The sequence below is a fragment of the Bos grunniens genome, chromosome X (assembly GCF_055505025.1).
Source record: "Bos grunniens cultivar Pamir isolate PY7600 chromosome X, Bosgru_T2T1.0, whole genome shotgun sequence".
NCBI classification, from domain to species: domain Eukaryota; kingdom Metazoa; phylum Chordata; class Mammalia; order Artiodactyla; family Bovidae; genus Bos; species Bos grunniens.
The window spans coordinates 105,361,038-105,382,108 of NC_141194.1; the positions used below are offsets into that span (position 1 = coordinate 105,361,038).

Below are 21,071 nucleotides of genomic sequence, written 5' to 3' on the forward strand. Positions count from 1 at the left end.
TGCTGCTGCCAGGGATGATGGCAATGATGCTGGGGGTGATGGTGATGGACTTATCTCACCTGTCAGCACCCAGCACCTCTAGTGGTTACAGTGATCCTTCCTTTCAAAATGTAAGCCAGATATGTCTCCCCTATTCAGTTCCCTTCACTGGCTTTATTCTCATTCAGAATATAAGCCAGAGGTCCTTATAATGACCAGAAAGGCCCCACATTCTCATCTATGAATCCCCATTACCTCTGTACCTCCTCTGCTGTGCTCACTCTTGCTCACTCCATGCTGACCACACTGGCTGCTTGGCTGCACCCTCAACATTCCAGGTTTTCTGAGGGATTAGTGCTTTTGCATAGTCTGTTCTCCCTGCCTTGACTTAATTCTCAAATATAGCTCCTGGCCACCTCCGTCATCTCCGAGGCTGCTCAGGTCTCATCTTCTCACCTGCCTTCCTCCTGTGGCCGCCGTCCCCATAGCCCCGTGGGCAGTCAATCCTCTTCATGCTGTTCTTTCCCACACCACTCATCCCCTTCTATAATACAGTATAATTTAAAAATTTGTTTTACTTCCTGCCTCTTCCCAATAGAGAGAACCACTATTCTAACTTCTATCACCATAGAGTATGAAAACGAATTAAAAGTCATATTGAAGAACAAAAAAAGTGGAAATATTTAAAATTTCAAGACATATAAAACAATTAGGTTGTGTTCTTTTACATGAAAGTAAACAGAGACTAAAACTCACTGAAATAAGAGGTTTTGACCATGACACAAAGACCATGAGAACACAGTGCTGGACAGAAGTGAAATGAAGGGACACGTCCCATGGATTTCCCTGCCTTCCCCACGGAGGTCTCCCAGGAAGCGATGTCTGTGTGTGGTTCCAGAGTGGAGTCGGGTTCACGATTGGCCTTGTGGAGTTCCAGTGACTGGCAGCCTTTATTGGAAAGGACACCCTGTCCCTTAGGCTCTCCAGTGCCCCATCTGCCATCAGTGAGGTGCCCATGTGGGAGGGGTCTGTGTCTCAGCTCTGCTCTCCCCCATCAGGCCCCCTGCTCCAGCCTGCACAGTGCCACTCTGTCTCAGAAAATAAAAATTAAATTTATAAAAACAAATGGCACAATTAAAGAAATTATAATAAATGCAATTTAAGATCAAAGAAAATAAAGTAGAAAGCTGGAAACTTAGGGAGGTGCCTGGTGGAGTAAGAGGCCAGAGCTCAAGGGGCCTGGGCTCAGAGACTTTCAGGTTAGGTTTCCTGGCCCTTGCTTCTCAGGTTAGCCTTGTAGGCCAACATACCCTTCTTTGGATTGGGGCCTTGGTCTGGAGTGTCAGGAAAAACCATTTGTGGTAATCAGCCCGGTCCTTGACTACGGTGAGGAAGTTCACGTGGCTTCCCCTCCTTTCTCTCAGCACCAGGATTCCCCTTGGCTGTAGAGTCTGTGCCTTTGGCCTGGTTCCCCCAAACCCGAGCCCCAGCTACTCTGGTTGTCTCTGCCTTACGTCATGGCCTAGAGACTCTGCTGACCCGGCACCCAGGGCAGCTGGGAGCACCAGCCGTGGGGAAAGAGAAGTGAGGGCACAAGAGACCCCTGCTGTGGGGAGGCAGGCTGGGTGCTGTTGCCTTTTAATGTCAGTACCAAAGAACACCTTATCTGTGGTATCTGGCAGGGCTGTTGATTTTACTGTCAACTACTGATGCTAGTTTCTGAACCAGAAAAAAGACGTTGTTTGGGTGACCAGAAACAGTGCTTGTTCCAGCCACCTGTTGAACTGCTTGCAGTGAAGTAACATGGATGTGGGGCATTCCATGTGAGTCAGGTTAGGCCTGTTGTACTTGAAAACAGCAAGAAAGTCTATTTTCAACACTCAGCCTTCAAAACGTGTTCCAAGTTTTTATCAGAGGTCATTACTTAAAACAAGAAGACACTTAGGTCATGATTGTTCCTTATGACCTTTATTACTGCCAGAAATGAAATAGTAAAAACACCATGAGTTTTTCAAAATGGCATGATTTTGTCCCATTCACAGGCTCCAGGGTTTAGGACTTGAACATCTTTTTCGGGGAGACACAATCCAACCCACAGCCACCCTCCACCACCTCCCACTTCACTCTGAGCACAAGCCCTCAGCATGTGCCCTGAGGCCTCCACATCCAGTCCCTGTCAGCTCTTGGCCCCCTGTCCTGCTGCTCTCCTCTTCACCCACTCTGCTCCGGCCACACTGGTCTCCTCACGCTCCCAAACCTCCCTCAAGTCTTCACTCCGTCTGCTTCACAACGAAGCCAACCCCGACCACCCAGTTGAAAATGGAAAACCACTCCTCTCTAAGTGCTACCTCTCTTTTCTCCTGCTGCACTTCTGGCCAGACATCTCAACACCTTTCCACAGGTTACATTGTGCAGTTTTTTTCTCATTTCTTGACAGTCTCTTCCAGCTGGACTGGAACCTCCACGGAGGCCTGGAAAGGTGTCCAGCAAAAACTGTTCCAGGGGGCCGAGAGCTGACAGGGACATGGCCTCAGGGCCCATGCTGAGGGCTTGTGCTCAGAGTGAAGTGGGAGGTGGTGGAGGGTGGCTATAGAAACTGTTGGAGAAGGCAATGGCACCCCACTCCAGTACTCTTGCCTGGAAGATCCCATGGGCGGAGGAGCCTGGTAGGCTGCAGTCCATGGGGTCACTAAGAGTCAGACACAACTGAGCAACTTCACTTTCTCTTTTCACTTTCAAGCATTGGAGAAGGAAATGGCAACCCACTCTAGTGTTCTTGCCTGGAGAATCCCGGGGACGAGGGAGCCTGGTGGGCTCCCGTCTATGGGGTCGCACAGAGTCGGACACGACTGAAGTGACTTAGCAGCATAGAAACTGTAAGAAAATATCCTTGTGAGCTAGGAGTGGGGAAGTACTTCTAAACATTGTTTTAAGCCCATAACAGGTTAAATCAAGAATGTACTAATATATTCAATATCCTGCTGAGCATCAAGAATATAACTACAATTCTGATTTGTGGAAATGGGCAAAGGATACAAATATGCTAGTTACAGAAGAGAAAACCCACAAGGGTCACAGAATATGGTAGGAGTGGAGATGGGCGCAGTGTGCCAGGGAGCAGCCTGACAAGACTGAATCCAGTGAAGCCTGCACATCCCTGAACTCCAGCATTTCTGCTCCTGGGAAACTGTGACCAGTCCCCTCAGTGGGGATATACAAAGGTGTCCTCATGGTGTTGCCTGTGGAGGCGGGAGTCAGAGCCACCTAAACGACCCACTGCCTCTCCTTCTGCTCTAATGTCAGACCCTCAGGTGGGCCTGGTTAATTCATGAGCTTCCACTTGTGGTATGGAGGACAGCAGAAGCCAACACACTAGACCCTTGCTTGGTACGTTCTTCGTTCTTTGGGCTTTCCTGACACATGTCTGACCAGAGTGTCCACACCTACTGTACGTACCCATGTGACTCTGGTTCTGCCCTGACATGTTTTTCTCCAGGGATGACGGCAAAAACCTATTAATATCTGCTAAAACTACAACTAAAACTGCAACAGCGTCTGCTCATGGCTCCCCATTTATAGCACCGACAAGGGAGCCTGGGACAAAGAGCTCATTTAGTTGTCTGTAAGCGACTGTGAGGCTTTACTTTCCACTTGGCTTTTGAACATGATCCCTAGCCCAGCTCAGCACTGCCCTTTACTCGGAGAAGCTGGCCTGCTCTCCTCTCATCATGTTGACTTTATTTATATACTTTGACCTGTGCTTAGCGTTCACTGATGCATATGTGCTTTCTCTAGTTGTGGCCAGTGGCATCTACACTCTAGTTGCTGAGCACAGGCTTCTCATCGTGATGGCTTCTCTGATTGCAGAACATGGGCTCTAGAGCACAGCCTCATTAGTTGCAGAGCATGGGCTCAGTTGCTCCGTGGCATGTTGGATCTTCCCAGACCAGGCATCAAAGCAGTTTCCTTTGCATTTACAGGTGGATTCCTGTCCAGGGAACCCCTAGGGAAGTCCTCATGTTTTATCTTGCTCTGTCCTGAACTGTAACCACTTCTCTACCCTCTGCTTTCTCCTGGATTAAAAGTATAAGTGTATATATGTGTGTGGCTCTTTGTGACCCATGAACTGGACCCTGCCTGGCTCCTCTGTCCACGGAATTTTCCAGGCAAGAATACTGGTGTGGGTTCCCATTTCCTTCTCCAGGGGATCTTCCCCACCCAGGGATTGAACCTGTGTCCATTGCTTCTCTTGCATTGGCAGGCGGATTCTTTACCACTAGCTCCACCTGTCTTTTGAAAGCCCCAAAGAAAGTGTCTGTGAAAGCCAGAAGGATGGTCGGGGTCAGGTAAGCGGCTGAACTGGTTGTTCTCACCTCAGACCCCAGAGCATTCTCTCCCACATGAGCTGTCAGCTTAGCCCCAGGGTTTCTGACTCAGAGGCCTGGGATGGGGCCTGGGAACCTGCATTTACAACAAGCTCCTAGATGCTGCTGCTGCTAGTCTAGGGACCCCAGTTTGAAGATCGCCGGATTAAGCAGACATACAGGCTGCATGAGGCACAGGAAAACCTGTGTGATGCCAAAAGCACAGGACAGACACATTGAGAGAGTGGGCCAAGGGCAGCAAGGAGGGAGAGCAGGGAGGGAGGCAGGAGAACACAGGGACAAAAGGCAAGGCTGGGCTCGTGGCCTCTAACACACCACAGCTCACCCTCTACCCCCACCCCCATCCCCCGTGGACATGCTCACAACAACAGGTGGACAAGGGAACATCCCCACAGTCTGTGAAGGCTGGAACCCCTGGGGGCAAGCCACAAAGACCCCCCCCCAGACCTGGGCATCTCACCTGAAGGACTATAAGAAGCTGAAGATCTCCTGAGACCAGGAGATGGGCAGCCCTCCCCTCAGTCCCAGCCAGGCTTGAGCTTGCAGAGACGTGGGAAGGGAAATTGGGATCTGCCGGGCAGCAGCAGCCTGCAGCAGGGAGGCAGGCAGGTCACCACACTGCCCTGCAAGCTGCTTCTCACACCCCATCACCGGCACCCCTTCACCTCCACTCTGGTCTTTCTCCCTGAGGGATCCAACACTGCCCACAAAGCGAACTCAACACAGCCTGCCTACACTTCCTTCCTTCTCAGGAGAGAGCAGAGAACTGGCAGCAAGCAACCCCAAACCAGCACTACAACCATCCCTACACTGGACCCTGCACAGGGGGACAAACGAGCCCAAGCTCCACCCCCAACAGAGGTGGGTTCAGAAAAGGAACAGTGGGTGGAAAACACCACAGACAGAGGAATATGTGTGGTATGACCCAGTTATGAGACCTTGCAGAACCAAATGACATAATGTTTAAGAATACGCTCTGAAAAGATCAGGACAGGCCATGTCCTCTGCCCCTGGGGCAGCGCTTCACCCTGGGCTCTGCAGGTACAGGGGTTGGCGGGCACAGGACCCCCGTGGAAGGCCCAACAGCAGCTTCAGGAGAGTCCCCCACACTCGGCCCCTGGCAGCACAGCAGTGTGCCCACTATGCATGAACACAGACACCTGCTCACTTCTACAACTACCTCTTTCTAACACATCCATGCCTGGGAGTCTAGGCCTTTCTTCTCTTCATCAGAAGGATACCTGATCCCAAAAAGAATTCCGATTCAGTAAACTGCCTGGCTAGGGTGCAGGAGGGAGAGCATCAAGAAAGGAAAACTAGGCAGTCCAGAGCACTCAGTTCCATCCCTCCCTCCTCGGCTCTCAGGTTTTCACTCAGGAAGCACAGACTGGCTGCCGTAATGCGCCAGATATGCTGCAGTAATGTGAGGGGTGCAAAACATGAGACAGGCCATGAACAGGTACATGAAGCAGCCAATCACGCCCTGTGCTGCAGCCTCCCCTCTATCCCTGGGTCACCCATCTCCCTGGCATCACCTGTTGGTAACTCTGCTGCTGAGGTATGGTCTGAGGAATCAGCCAGGGCTGCCTCGCAAACACATGGCCATCCAGGTAGAGAGGTGACAGGTGGCTGCCTGTAACAGAATTCAAGGCAGGGGAAGAGGATCCAGTCTCACTGTCCCAGAAGGTCCCGCAAAGCAGTGGGGGGAGGGAACATGGCAGAGTTGGCCCTGGGCTCCTGTGCAGCCCAGAGCCCAGGGGGGAGGGGCCGCTGCAGCCAGCCTTCCCCTCTCACCCACCACCCCGCACACCCAGGAAGGGCTCGGTAATAAAGGAGGCTGTTATGGTCTCTGAGTCACGGTCCTCTTCATCTCCCTGCTACTGAGTCCACAGTGGAGAGTCAGAAGGATCTGCTGGAATCGCATCACTGAGACGCTGGCAGCTGGGCCCCCTGAATCCCCACGGGCTCCTGTGGGCACTAAGACTGTGATGAGGATAGTGACCATTGGGGTAAAACTGGCTCCTGCTTATTGAGGCTCAGCTGATACAAACCCTTCCTGGATGTGAGCTCATCTCATCGGTGTAGTGACCCCACACGGGGCCATCACGACCCTGTGCTATTTCAGAGAGTAGACAGCAAGGCTCAGACAACTGCTCATGCAACAGAGTCTCTGCTAGGACATCTCTGCAGGAGCTGAGAGAGCCCTGCGGAGGTCACAGAGTCCTGTTGCCTCCCAGGGTCAGAAGCTGAAAGCAGCAAGTGACAGAGACCAGAGCACATAGGAACCCATGGCCCCCAGCCAAGAACACTCTCCTTAGGTCAAGGCGGGGGGCCTCAGGGCTACAAACCCATGTTTCCCTTGAGGGAATGAAGAAGGATCCCTGAGCTGGACCAGGGGAGAGGTACCTGGAAGGGTTGCAGAAGGTGCAACCGAGCCTTCCAGCAGGACTGCCATGTTTCAGCAACAGAACCACAGCTAGCGGCCTGCACGCAGGCCCCACTGCATGGCATGGAGGTCCCAGTTCCTGTCTCAGCCCCTTCCCCCAAACTGTGAAAAAGAGGCCCTGGAAAGATGCTCAGAAATACAGTGCTAGACCCCCTTCCTGCAGTGTCCAGTGCCCACCTGCAGGTCATGGGGTTTCTGAGAAACCACAGAGTAAAGAAACTTGTTTACTTAAATTAGCACAGCATTCTCAAACATGCATGACCATGGAACCCAGAAAGTTTTGAATCACAAAGTGCCAAATACACCAGACCTTAGGAGTTACACCACTCCATTTTAAGTTCAAAAAATCAGGGTGTGGAACAACTTGCCATGGGTGTGTAACTAGCTAGAGACAGCACCAAGACACAAACCGACCCTCCCAACCCCAAGGCCACATTGACAAGGCTCACTTCACCCAGGGCCTGCTGGCACAGGGACCACAAAGCTGGGCAGTAGAAGCATAGACTTACATTACTGGCCAACGTGTCCTGAAGTCTGACAACTGGAATCCCCACGGGACCAGAGGCAGAGCCAGGCTGCAAGCTGAAATCAGAGTCCTGTAAAAAAAAAAAAGGGAACAAAGCCCACAGAAATCACCCTGGCTCGTCTTCTGGCAGAGACACACATGAAGTAGACCCATAGCCTTAGCAGCTCAAAAAAACCCAGTATGGGACTTCCCTGGTGGTCCAGGAGCTAAGACTCTGGGATCCCAACGCAGGGGGCCTGACGAATCCTGGTCAGGGAATTAGATGCCACAACTCAGATCAAAGACTCCATGTGACGCAACTAAGACCTAGCACAGCCACATAAGTAAATATTTAAAAATAAATAAAGCAGTATTCACCATGTGAACAAAATGGCCAGCTGTTTCATGAGAGCTCCCAAGCAAGGCGGCCATCCCCTTCTCTGCCTGATTTCCTGCTTGGTCTGAGAACTTGCCTGGTGTTGGCAGGGAGACAGAGGACCAGCCCATAGCAGTGGCTCACCCACAATACCACCCCACAACATCCCTTGCAGTGTTGCCAGCACCTACCACCCTGCTCCTCCAGGAAAGGCCCCTCCTTCCTCTCCAAGCACCAAAAAGAGGGGTTGGGGAGGTGGGTAGGAGAAACATTTCAAGCCTCACCGTCGGATTGACTCCAAATTCAATGGGTAGCACCAGCAGCACAGAACCCACAGGGAGAACCATAGCCCCCTGTAGCCGTTCGCCCCCTCCAAGCCCTTTCTGTTTTTCAGAGAGCACTCGTTGCCAATGAGTCCCAGTCTGTGCTCCTTGCTCTGTCCCGAGCCTTGTTCTGAATCCTTGATGGAAAAGCAAAAAGACTGAGACACATAGCCTGAAGTGACCCTGACCTCTAGCTTCCAAGGAACCTGGAGCCAGAAAAGAAGACACACCAGCCATTCTGCCTAGCCTGGCCCCTGAGAGCTGGGCTCCGGATTACCTTCAGTTCTGACTGCTTTTGAGTTTGCTCCTTGTGGCTATTGGCCTTGGGCTCCAGGCTAGGCCTGCTTGTGTCCTCGGGCTTCAGGGTGCCACATGGGGAGTTGCGCTGTGAGGAGGTTGCTGAGGACTCTCAGGACTCAGTGCTCAGGTCAACACCACTGTCTCCCTGGCTGCTCTTAAAGCCCTGCTATGATGGAGAAGGCAGTGGCACCCCACTCCAGTACTCTTGCCTGGAAAATCCCATGGACGGAGGAGCCTGGTAAGCTGCAGTCCATGGGGTCGCTAAGAGTCGGACACGACTGAGCGACTTCACTTTCTCTTTGTACTTCATGCATTGGAGAAGGAAATGGCAACCCACTCCAGTGTTCTTGCCTGGAGAATCCCAGGGGCGGGGGAGCCTGGTGGGCTGCTGTTTATGGGGTTGCACAGAGTTGGACACGACTGAAGCGACTTAGCAGCAGCAGCAGCATGCAGGACACACAGCCAGTCAGCAACTGAGTCCTGAAGAGCAAGACCTGGGGCATGACATGTCTCCTGGCCAGAGTCCGAGATCACAGGTACATGTGGGCATGGCCAGACGCCAAGGACCCAGGGTGGGTACTCCCTGGCCATCCCTTCTTTCTCCCTTCCACAAAGGCACCTCCTCCAGACCTGAAAGCAAGACTGGAGACCAGCGATGAGCCAGGGTCACCACTTGGCCAGGGAGAGCACGAGTGGGCCGCTGGAATGGCCCTAGACAGTCAGCAGATGCTTGGTGCCTAGGGGCCACTCACCTCAGCAGAGCCAGGCTTGGTGCTGGTGAAGGCAGAGGCAGCTTTGGTCCAGGAGTCACTAGTCGAGGCCTGAAGGGGGAGGGCTGCTAGGAGAAAGACAGAGTCAGGACATCAAAGAGGAACAACCAAGCCAGAAACACGGCTACAGGCAGCTCACACAAACTCAAGTCTCCAAACCACCTCCCTCCTCAGTCTGACACCTTCACTCAACATCCCAACATCCCCAGAAACATTTCCATAAATGAGCTTCCCATGATTTCATGGACGAGGAGCTCCAGGTAAACATGCCAGCAACCTCTCACTCTGCTGTGGTAAAGCTTTTTTCACATAAGCCAACTATTTATTTCTACAAATTGGCACCTCCCTACAAGTCTTTGAACAAGTCAAGCTGATCGTTACTCAACTGTTGTTAGCTCAACCATTCTTGAGAATCCAACAAAAGTCACGGACCCTGTGTGTGCCGAAAACCTCCTGAGCTCTTTTCCAAGATCCAGGGCCCTTCTGAAGCCATCCACACACCCCTGGTCTGAGCAACCACGAGACACTGCACAATCCAGGAGGGAAAACCTTGATAGCCAAGGGCAACTCCCGAGTTGGTCCACTCTGCTTGACCATGCTGGCAGATACGTATCTTTGGACATTTACACTGTGACACTCACCACTCTCACAAAACCAAACTGACTGATACCAAAATTTACTGAAAGACTACTGTACTTTCAATCAGAGTTGACTATTTCCCAATATTACATTGAAATGTTTAGAATCAAGGTTTTAATCAGAAACATGAGGACAGGCCGTGTGGTAAAACTAAGAGAACCAGGCTCAGAACCCAGGCTGTCTGTCATGTGGCTCTGGGGTTGTCACTCACTCTGGAAGTCTTAGCTGCTTTGAATAAAAGAGCTAGAAATGGATGATTTCACCAAGTTCCCACTGCCCGCTCTGCAGGGCCTTGTCCAAAGCAGGAACTCAAGAAGAATCTGCTCAATTAAAATGGTTTCCTATTTTAAAATGAAAGATTACCAGAAAAATACCATTGGATAAGAAATTCTTTTAAATTCAGGGAAACAGATTTTCTACAAATTAAGGGCCACCCTAGTCTGGTTTCAAGTCTAAGACAACATTTGGGGAGGGGTTGACAGAAGCTTCCTTCTGGCAAGAAAAGGGCGCACAGTACAGATGGTAAAGCTCTGGACTCCTGTTCTCCCAAAGAGTCGTCTGCTGCTCGCCCTGAAGGAAGAAAGGATAGCTGATGTGGGTGAGAATCAAGCCAACTACTGAGCGACATCAGCCAAGTGGGGTGGGGACGACTCTTTCCCATCACTTGATGCAGAATGCTCTGCTCACCACCACACTTCATGCAGGGAAACTCTTACACTGTTCACAGGTTGCAGCGGCATGTGGTGCTCAGATGGCATTAATCCCAGACTCAGCAGAGGAAGCCAGGAAATAGGCAATGCTGTGTCTCTGCTCATGGCCCCAAGGGAGAATCCTCCCTGAGAAGGGCCACAAGCCTGGAAGGTGGCCTGAGCCTCGGGGTCCGAACACAAGCTCCTACCTTGAGTGCTGCTCTCCCAGATTTTGGTGCCCAGGCTGCTGCCGGGCATAGGCCCATCGCCCTGCTCCAGACACAGGGTGTTCTGCTTCTTCGCAAACCAAGAGGAATCTGAGAGGTAAGACTTTGGCCTTTGACAGGAACCTATGGAGAAGAGGGTGATGGGGTCCAGCCTCGATAGCAGACCTGAAAAATGAGCTCCCCCCAAAATGACGACCCTGGGCTCCAAAACCACACCTGAAAACTGCTCCAGAGAATTCACCAACCGTCGGTTAAAACCTCCACCACGCGGGAACTGCAATGCCAACCAAACCACCCCTGAAAGTGCCCAGTGGGCTGTGATTTGAGACCACAGTAGGGGGAGGCTGGGTTTCAGGGGCTAACAGGTCTACGTCCTGCTCAGCCCATTTCAGCTGGTGTCAACAAGGACCAGTCACCCTCTGAGAGCAGGGAAATCACACCATCTACCCCACGGAGCACAGGGACAATGGGCCCTGGGAGGCAGTGCCTGGGAGGCAGCGCCTGGCTTGTAGCATGCCATTCTTCCTCTCCCAGCCCAGACAGAATTCAGAACATTCTGACTGCAGGCTACAGGTCTCTGCATCCCAGCCCCCTTGCATCACGCCCCATACCTGGAGGGCTTCCTCCTTCTTTCACCTCTCCTCCTCCAACAGGCGGTGCTGCTTCTTGGTCAGGATCTCAATGAAGTCTTTGCCCACCAGAGCCCACATCACTCTCCTCCCCAGGGCTGGATCAGCAATTTTCAATGATGGCATCTGAACCAAGATTCACAAGGAAGGGCAATGGTTACTTTTACTGCAAGCTAAGAATAACCTAACCCTACAGACACCCAAAATAAGAGCACTGAGTCAACTCAAAAGGCCAGGTGCTTAGCTGGCTTGGGCCTCAGCATATTCACTATCACCAGGGTCTAGGAAACCCAGAGAGGATTTCTACACCCTTCTCATAACCTTGTAATGCACTGTTATCTGGAACCAAACAGGCTACAGTGAAGAAAACAGGCCTCAGAGGCCCAGCTCCACTCCCAACCAGCTGTGTGATCCTGGACATACCACTCAACTTCTCTGGGCCTCAGCTTCCCATCTTTAAAACTGGGACACTGCAGGGCTGTTATGGGAGTGCAGCAGGGCTGTGAGCAACATGAGGACATGAATCCTTTCTGTTTTGCTCTTAACCCAGTACATGCCCAGAACCTAAGATATTCAGCGAAAGGGCAAACTCAGCAACCCATGGCAGTGGCCATGACCCACCTCATTTTGCCTGGATCCTTCTTCCCCTGAAGATTTGAGCTGACACCCATGTCCGTAGTTCAGGTCAAATGATTTCATGGTCTCTCTCTGCTCTTCTGACTTCTGGGTGACCAGCTTGGCCTCCTCTGCCTTCTCACAGGGGGCTTTGGTTACATCAGAGGCAGCATGGGCTGCCCACTGTAGCGTGTAGTGGCTGCTCCCACTGCCGCATCCAAGACCTCCAGGAAAGGCCTCGTCTGCGGACCTAGAGAGGAAGGAGGATCTTGTCAGCTCAGAAGTGGCTCAAGAAGGAGAAGCCACATATGCACACAGCACACACACAAGCTCAGCCCCAGTCTGTCATTTCCTCCTGGTGTCCCCTCCACCCAGAAGAAGGGGTGGCTGGTGACATGCTGTTGCGAGCCTGTGGGGAAGCCACCCCAGAGCACTGCTCCAGCAAAGCCCATGGGGAAAGCTGCTCTATCCTCACCCCCTCCCCAGGCTAGTACTCCTATCCTTTCTCTTTGCCTAGTAACCCAGTAGAGCTACAGAAAAGAGATAAGGGGCAAGACTTAGAACTGGGCCACAGAGGGAGCCCAGGCCTCACTCACTGCCAGTCCCCTGGGGCAGAAACCAGAAGTAAAGCCAGGTCTTGTCATCTTGGGCCTAAAAAGCTCCTCTAGATCCACACCTACAAGAACACACATTCTCTTGTAGTGCCTTGTTCAGAGATACGAGTGAATCCACATTCTCCTGTGGCACCTTGTTCAGATACAAGTGAACTATAGGCCAGGCCTCTGTGCCCTGAACTCTTGAGGAGGCCGGGAAGCAGGAAAATTGTCTTCTTTGGCACTTGGGTGGGGCCTGTGCAGCGTCAGGGATATGGGCTGCATGAGCTCTGCCCCTATCCTGATCGCAGGCCAGCTGTGGGCAGTGAGCAGATGCTGAGCACAGGGCACCCACCCCAAAGCCTCCGATTCTGGAGAGGCGCTCTTTGGGCCTAAGCAGCCACTCATGGCCCCTGCTTACTGCCTGGATATCACCAAATGTGTGTGGGGTAATCCCCAGAGTGGGGTTGCTTGTCTTTCATGGAGAAGCAAAGGCTCTCAGGGAAGATCTCTCTCTGCAGGGCCAGGAGGCCAGCAATGCCCCAGCAAAGAAACTGCCTGGCAGCAATCGGGGGCTGAGAAGTATAGTCAACCGACCAGTGCTCACCAGGTACCATGCACAGAGAGTGACCACAACCCTGTGGTGGTGACCCCTTGGCTGGACTTGGAGGAGACATACGGAGACTGAACTTTTGAGACCGGTACTGGGACAGCAACTTCAGGGGGACTACCCAGATGGGAACTCTAGTCTCAGTTCTGAAGCCACAACAATATGCCACAAGAGAAGCAGACAGCAGGGTTAGAGCCAATGATGGAGGTGCTCACACATGATGGCCTTGGTGGGCGGTCACCCCTGGAACACTACGAGAGGGAAGGAGTTGGGGCGGGCCCTGACACACTGCAGGACAGCATGCGTGAGGTGCTGCTGGAAACACCGCTAACAGAACCATAGCAACAGAAAAGGACCCGGGACTCTGCTTCTGGTTTTCCTTTTGACTTTCAAAGGCATCCCGTTCTGATGACTCTCATAGCAGGAAGAAGTGTCACCGCCACCTAGCCTAACAGACTTCTCCCCAAATCCTCCTGGCTCCAGCTTCTGGCTCAGGTTGTCCACCAGGATTCTCTGGCCCAAGAAGGTCTGCTTGGCCAGCTCCTTCTTCTCGCCTGCACTTACCCCGGGGGTGGCCATCAGCCTGGGGGTCCAGCTCAGGCCGGCCCTCCACTCCCACCTCTCGCTAAAGTCGCTGCTCTCAGGGGACTTTCAGCCCATGGCGATGCTCCTGTCCCCAGGGCAGGGTCTGGGACCGCCTGGCCACTGGCTGGCCAGCAGGGGTGGCTCATCCTCTGGCCCCCACGGATCCTGGGCCTCCCATTCCCGTCAGAGTTTGCGGAAGCGGGGCGGGGGGGGGGGCGGGGCGGAGGTGGCTGGTGCAGAGGCCGCCTTTGCCTGAAGGGCCAGTTCTCGGCATTTTCAGAAGCTGCTGCTGGTCATCTTGGAATAAGGCCCTCTTGGCTTCCACACAGCCATTCTTGAAGCCCCGGGAGCCCAAGGCATCAGGGTGTCTATAGGTGTCTGGGATGTAGTCTCTGACTAAGGGCCACCGGGCCCCACATGCAGGATCCTGCCAGGAGGCACCAGGACCCTGGCTCAATCAAGAGGCCACCTCCTTGGCAGCGAAGTTTCTCTGGCTATACACACAGTTGCTCAGCTCCAGGGGGAGGGCACGCCTAAAGGCCTGGGAGCCTCAGTTATTGGCCTCAGGCCCACTGTTGTCCTTGGGGTGCATCCTGCTAGACCAGCAGGACTCCCTGAAGTCGCCCTTCCTTCCCATGGCCTCCTCCCACTCTCGGAGCATGCCCTTATCCCCGGGCTCGGTACCTCGCTGCTGCTGCTGCCGCTTGGGAAACTCCTCCTACTCAGAGTCCTCACTGTGGGTCTCACTGGCGAACCTCCACTGGGGCTTGTCCTGGGGGAAGTCATCCAGCGGCTCAAACTCCCGTGGACCTCAGCCCCGGCCACTCCTCTGGCTTCCACTGTAGAGGCCCAGCACCCTGAGGATGCCCCCCACACACAGGCTGCTACCAGTGGGCTGCCAGGGGAAGGTCAACTCTCAGAACCCATGGCTATGCCTGCAGGCTGGCCCCGGGGCCCCAAAGCCTTGTTCCTAATCAATGAAGATCCAGTTATTCCTCCTGGTCACGAGTGGGTGGCTGGTCTCCCTGAAGGATCTAGACTCTGGGGCCCCACCAAGGTTGTTCTCCCCCTCGGGATGGCTGGCCTCATGGTCCGAGCTGGAACAGACTGAGCCCTGGTCCTCTGAGGTGGCTGGGGCCACACTGGCCAGCCCAGGGTCATTCTTTTGGTCCTCGTCCTCAGCTGCTTCATGGACAGGCCCCATCTCCTGGGACAGGTGGGTGCTCCCTTCTGCCAGCTCACCTTACTTTCACAGGAAGGAGCCATAACACATGCGCTCAACCCCACCCCATGGCTCTGCCCCCAAGGTTCTGTGGGATTTGCCTCTGACCCCAGGGTTCCTCCTGGGCCTTCAGTCACCATCAGAGCCTCTCACAGCCATTCTCATCTCACTCCCCTTCCCCAGAACACACTGGTCCCTCCCAAGGCACCCCTTCCCTGAAGGCAGTGTCTCCCGGGACAGGGCCTCCTCCCAGAGCTCATCTCACTGAGGACCGAGATTCCTCCTTCAGCTGCAGGGCAGCAGGACCAAACGACGCCTCACCTGACACGCACGTCCATGGCCAAACTGTCGCTGGATTTCAGGTGGGTCAGCGAGTAGCCCTTTCTCTGCAATGCCATGTAATCCTTGGGGCTCCACACAGGGGCGGGGTCAATGGCAGTCACTTTCCTTTCCGGCAGCGGGGGCACACAGCACTGGTCCTCAGCATGACAGCCGGTCCCACTGAGGGAATCCAGGGGCTTTATGGGTTTCATCAATCCTGAAGGAAGCAATCAGCCAATCGTTCACCTTGTTCAGCAAGCCATAGGTCGTCCACAGGCCCAGAGGAGACAAGCTGCCCCAACCATCACGCAGATGCAGCACCCCACCTGCTTCATGTCATCTGATCACAGAACCTCTAAAGGCACACACACAATCTGAAAGGCCTGTTCAAAGACCTTGGAGGTCCAATATTAGCTCCCAGTGAAGAGTTCCTATGTTGAAGGGTATAAGAAACTTGCAAATGGAAACAGGACACAACCAACTAGAGAGCTCATGGCTGGTGGCAGAAAGCTAAGGGGTCAGGCAGCTAGCAGCAGGAGATGCCCGACGGTCTCTTGCACAGACACAGGAAAGATGAGCTATGCTCCAGGAAGTCCACACACACCAAGGAGCCAGCGTCTGTTTGCCTCCAAACTCTGCAAGAAGATTCAGAAAGGGGTCTGGGCTTCAGCTCCGCCTGTTTCTGCCCCTGAGCTTACAGTGATATACCACATTCTGTCCAGGGAAGGGGAGAAGGGGGACACACAGATGACACTCAACTCTTAACTTGCCCAAGGAGACAGGGATACACTGACATCTCAGTCCAATCAGATACAAACCAGCCAGGGAGACAGCATCCCCCACCAGGGCCCGTCTGTACACTTCTTCCTGATGGGATGCTGTAGACTACAGTAAAGATCTCCCATTGGGCCGGAGTCTGTGTAGAAAAGAGGGTCTGATTTTTCAGATACTTCACAAAGCTAATTACTGGCTGCCAATGTTTTTGTGCCCATTTTTAAAGCTGAGATAATCTGATCAGGAAAATGGTTCTGCATCAGGCCAGTGGTTTTATACTTTCTTTCAGTTTTGGAGTGCTCTGTCCAAATGTGATCAATATATGACTCCAGCACAAAGGTAGTCTGAGTCATGTGGTGGTGAGGACCCTCTCTGGAATCCTAAAATTACACACCATTTACTAAGTATTAATTATGAGGTATGCAGAACTGTTCAGCACTACACAGACCTATTTTTGGCAATATGGCAGCTCATATTACCTGAAAAAAACCTCCTGTCACAGAAACGCTGCACAAAACATACTACACATTTCATTTGCAGAGCTCTGCTCCCCCAAAACCAGGAAACTCCCAGGGACCTGAAACCACAGCCATGGGCAAGAGCCATGGGCCAGAGGCACGAGCAAGGGCTCCCTAGAGCGGAGCCAGGGACACATCTGTCAGATGCAGAAATCTACAGGTGTGCTCCTAAACACCGACCCCTCACCCTTCCGACAAGAGATGGGGCTTCTCTGCACAAGGCAGAGAGCTATAGCTGAGGTGCTGCTTACACAAAGACCCTCAAAGGGCTATGTGTTCAATTTCAAGACAGAAAACCCTCATGCTCTTTAGGACAGGGAGATGACTGAACTAGTGTCCCAGCCAGGGCCAGGGCAGGGAAAACAGTCACCTGTGAGGAATTCATGGCCACATGCCAGCTTTCATGCAGGCTTGGGGGCACCAGAGTGGAGTTCATATTTACACTCCTAGAATTCTCCAGAAACTTCCTGAGGTACAATAAAAGGTAGTTCTAGGCGGGCAGAGGAAAACATAGAGCCACCCTGGAAGGATACACTGTCAAAGCAAGCTACACAGAATCCACAAGGTAAGAATAGCTCTGCTGGAAATGAACTCATGAGTCAAAACCCCCAGAACATTGTGGGGAAAGCAGTCCACCACAAGTCCACAGCAAGTTCATAGGATCATGCACTATCCCCAAGAACTTCAGAAAACAGATCAAAATGTTAAACACCAGAGAATTACTCTTTACATTATTAAAAGCATAAAAGAAAGAATTGAAAACTCACAAAAATACAAGACACAAGAATAAAAATCTGAGGGGAAAAGTCTAGTAATAAAAATACAGTCACTGAAATTAAAAACCCACTGGACAGTAAAAAAAAAAAAAAAAAAACAGCAGATTAGACACAGTTGGAGATAACATGGAATTAGAAAATATTTCTAAGCATTTTCCCAGAAGGCACCACATAAATCAGCTCTCATATATTCAAGAGACTCGGAGGCAAAGTGAGAGGTATCATGATGCAGATATTTGTATAGCACAATAAGTACAAATAATCTAAGTGGATGACCTAGGAATAAAGGATACAAAGAATGAAAAAAGGCAAATAGTTAACATGATAATTAGAAGAGAAACTCCCAGAAGGGATGAAAGCCATACAACCTTAGATTTGAGCACCATGAATTTTAAGCAGAATAAAGTAAGGATAGATATAGATACATACCTAGACACAGCAGTTTGAGAAAGAACTACAGGAGACCAAAGACAGAGAGATCTTAAAGTAACACAAACCAGATACAGGAGCCACAAGAAAAGGAATACTATCTTCACAGTCCTAAAAGAAAGTAACTGCAAACCTAGAGTTCTATACCAGCTACACTATCGTTCAAGAGAAAGGCTGTCGTAGGTGAAAAATAGGGCTCAGTCGTTCAGTCGTGTCAAACTCTTCGTGGCCCCATGGACTGTAGCCAGTCAGGCTCCTCTGTCTATGGGATTTCACAGGCAAGAATACTGGAGAGGGGTGCCATTTTCTCCTCCAGGGAATCTTCTAGACCCAGGAATGGAACCCATGTCTCCTGCATTTTCAGGCGAATTCTTTACTACTGGCACCACCTGGGAAGCCCCATGTGAAGAATACATATTGCCAAAAAAGTTTCCTAGAGGCCTTGACAGAATGTACCTTCTGAAAAAATAAATGGAACCCAGATGAAAGGATAAGCAGCAAAGAAACTAGTGAACATACAGGCAGATCTGAACAAACATAGACTGAATAAAAGAACAAAGATGATTATTTGGTAAGAATCATAACAAGGGAAAAATTAAAATTCCAGGCAAAAATTACAAGACTCATGAACTAGAGCTCAGGTTCAGGATAAACTGATAAGCCTTTGTTAAGTCAAGGCTGCTTGTTAGAATTTAACCTAACCACTCACAGTAGAAGCAGAATGTAGAAGGAAAACAAAAAGAATCAGAAAACTTGACACTCCCTCCTTCAATCTAAGGGGAACAACTTTGGCAACTAAAGTCACAGATTCTCAATGTGGGTAAAACCAGACACATCTTAAATATACAAAGATATTCTCCTCCAAAAAGGGCTCAGGCTGACAATAAAAAGTTGGGGAAAAAAGATATGACACGAAGACTAATTGAAAGAAAATTGGAATGAAATTATGATCAGATAAAGTAGACATTAAAGATAGAAAACCCAAGTAACAAATGTGCTATACGAAGATGTAAGAAACAAGATGCAGTCATCCCAAGCCTATATGCTTCCAGGTAGGTAAAACAACTGACAGGTTTATAACATGTGACAAATCCACAATCATAGCGGAAAATGTTCACACACCTCTTAGTAACTGATCAAAGGGATAAAAAACTGTGATGATATTTGTACAGCACAGTTAGCAAGCACACTTTAACAGACCATGTCCAATAGGAGAATACATTCTTTTCAAGCCCCCGAGTGAAGTTTGATCTGCCACTTGTTAAAAATAAAGTTTTACTGGAAAGCAACCACACCCATTTACTTACTATTGTCTGTAGCTGTTTCTGTTCTACAACAGCAAAACTGGAGTAACAGTTCATTGACTAAACTATTTATTATCTGGTATTAATAGAAAAAAATTATCACTGCTGGTCTATATCATACAGACCATGATATATGACCAAAAGGCAGCCACAGTAGAAATTAGCATCATAAGGGTGATATTAAAACTCTGTATTTGGAAATTTTACAATGTACCATTAAAAATCACTCAAAATCAGACTAATATTTAGAACTGAACAATAATAAAAATGTTATTTTAAAATTCAGTGGTTCATAAACTCAGGTGAGACTTAAATACATCAGAAAACTCAGAAACTAGTGATCTAATTAAGCATCCAACATAATTGGATAAATAACAAAATAATTTCAGTGGAAAAATGGGGGGAGGCAGAAATTAATGACATAAAAAACAAATAAAAGACAGGAATTAAGAACTTCAAAAGATACGTTTTTAAAAATGACATTTAAAAAAATGACGTTCGACAAACCTTGGGAAAGACTAATCAAGGAAAAGAGAGAACACAAAGAACACTAAAGAACGGAAAGAGGGACAAAACTACCTGGCAGAGATATGAAAATTAATTAAGACAATTTATGATTCATAATCTTAAAGTCTCTTCCTAACAATTCTTTGGGAGAGGTACTAATATACCCTCATTTTGCAAACAAGGAAGTTAAAACTCAGAATGGATATGTGAGTTGCAAAGAGGTCATACTGGAATCCTGGTGGGGTCTGTCTACCTCCAAAGGCAAGGCCCTTGACCACACCACATATCCTGGCCTTCCACTGCACCTTGGTGATTACCCGAGGGATGCAGGGCCTACGGGTAGAAATCCACTGGGGCCTGAGCGGGCAGGATCCGTGGGTCCATGTAGAAGCCCAGTATCTGGGGGTGGTGTGGGTAGAAGGTGTGCTACGGGTGGAATGGCAGAGGGTATGCCAGCTGCCAGTGCTGCATCTTGTACAGCTGCTCCTGGCAAAGACAGAAACCCGGCTGCACAGGTGCTGCAGAGCAGACAGTCTGTGTGTGCACGCACACACACTCTTCCAGGAAAAACCCACCCAGACAGAAGACCAAAGAGGGGAGGCCCCAGTGTATGCATGACAACGTTCAGGCCCAGGCCCTCTCCCAGGACGGATGCATGGTCATGCCATTGTCACACGGGACCCTGGGGCTCCTCCACTACACGCGGTAGCTTGGGTGCTCACACAGATCAAAGGCTCTCCTGGTGCTGACACATGACCAGCATACCTCCAAGAGCAACGCTCCCCAATGCTCCTCCCTGCCCCCAACCCCCACTGCCTCTTCAATCCACTCTCCACACTCCGATGCCCTAACCATGGCCGGAGTCTTCCTGGGTTCTCCACAGCTCTCCATCTAACAGCTGGAATCCCACAGGGCTGCATGTGATCTACAGGGTTCTGTGGGTCCTGACCCATCTGCCTCTCCAGCATAACCTCCCATGACTGCCTTGGCCTCTAGTCGACATACCTGCCTGCCCACCTGCTTCAGGCCCTGGAAACATGCTGGGCCATCTCTTCCCTGGGCCCCACTCACCCACACCCCTCCTTCAGGTTTTAGCTTAAAGAGCACTTTCTCTGGGAAGCCTGACACAGGTTCCAAGGAAGATCAGGTCCCCTGTTCTCGGCTCTCACTGCACTGGTGTTTCTCCTGTGGTTTCTCCTGTGGCCCCCCTCCCTACATCAGGGGATCGTGTGCCAAGTTCACTGCAGTCCACACACCTGTACCACTGGAGGTGGTGCAGAAAATGTTCATTGCATGAATGGATGAACATAACACATCAATAGAGTATTAAAACTCAAGGATCTAGACCTAATGAGGGTTCATTTCAGACCCTGGTCCACAGCACCCCTGGGGCTTCCCTCACAAGTGCATCCCGAACCAGCATCCTGGCCAGACACAGGTGCAGTCAAACAAGCAGGGCAGCTGACCTGGCACACCCTATCCTACCAGCCTGCTGGCTCAACTGCAGCCTGGGCTGGGTTCCCTGGACGGCTCGCCAGTGCTCACAGCA

The 21,071-nt window shown here is 51.0% G+C and overlaps 1 non-coding gene and 1 pseudogene across 2 annotated transcripts; both read right to left on the reverse strand.

Annotated features, from left to right (window-relative positions):
* Nucleotides 1–1,939: 1,939 nt before the first annotated feature.
* Nucleotides 1,940–20,377, reverse strand: LOC147341005 (protein PRRC2B-like; annotated as a pseudogene). Its single transcript, XR_015158695.1, has 11 exons — nucleotides 20,288–20,377; nucleotides 19,840–20,008; nucleotides 15,215–15,431; nucleotides 11,934–12,133; nucleotides 11,251–11,394; nucleotides 10,622–10,762; nucleotides 9,067–9,149; nucleotides 8,292–8,480; nucleotides 7,976–8,151; nucleotides 5,900–7,406; nucleotides 1,940–4,952 (listed from the first exon to the last, which is right to left on the reverse strand). The product of XR_015158695.1 is annotated as a protein PRRC2B-like (transcript).
* LOC147341006 (small nucleolar RNA SNORD62) lies at nucleotides 6,211–6,296 on the reverse strand. The gene has a single exon (XR_015159989.1). It is a non-coding gene; the product is annotated as a small nucleolar RNA SNORD62 (small nucleolar RNA).
* Nucleotides 20,378–21,071: the final 694 nt, after the last annotated feature.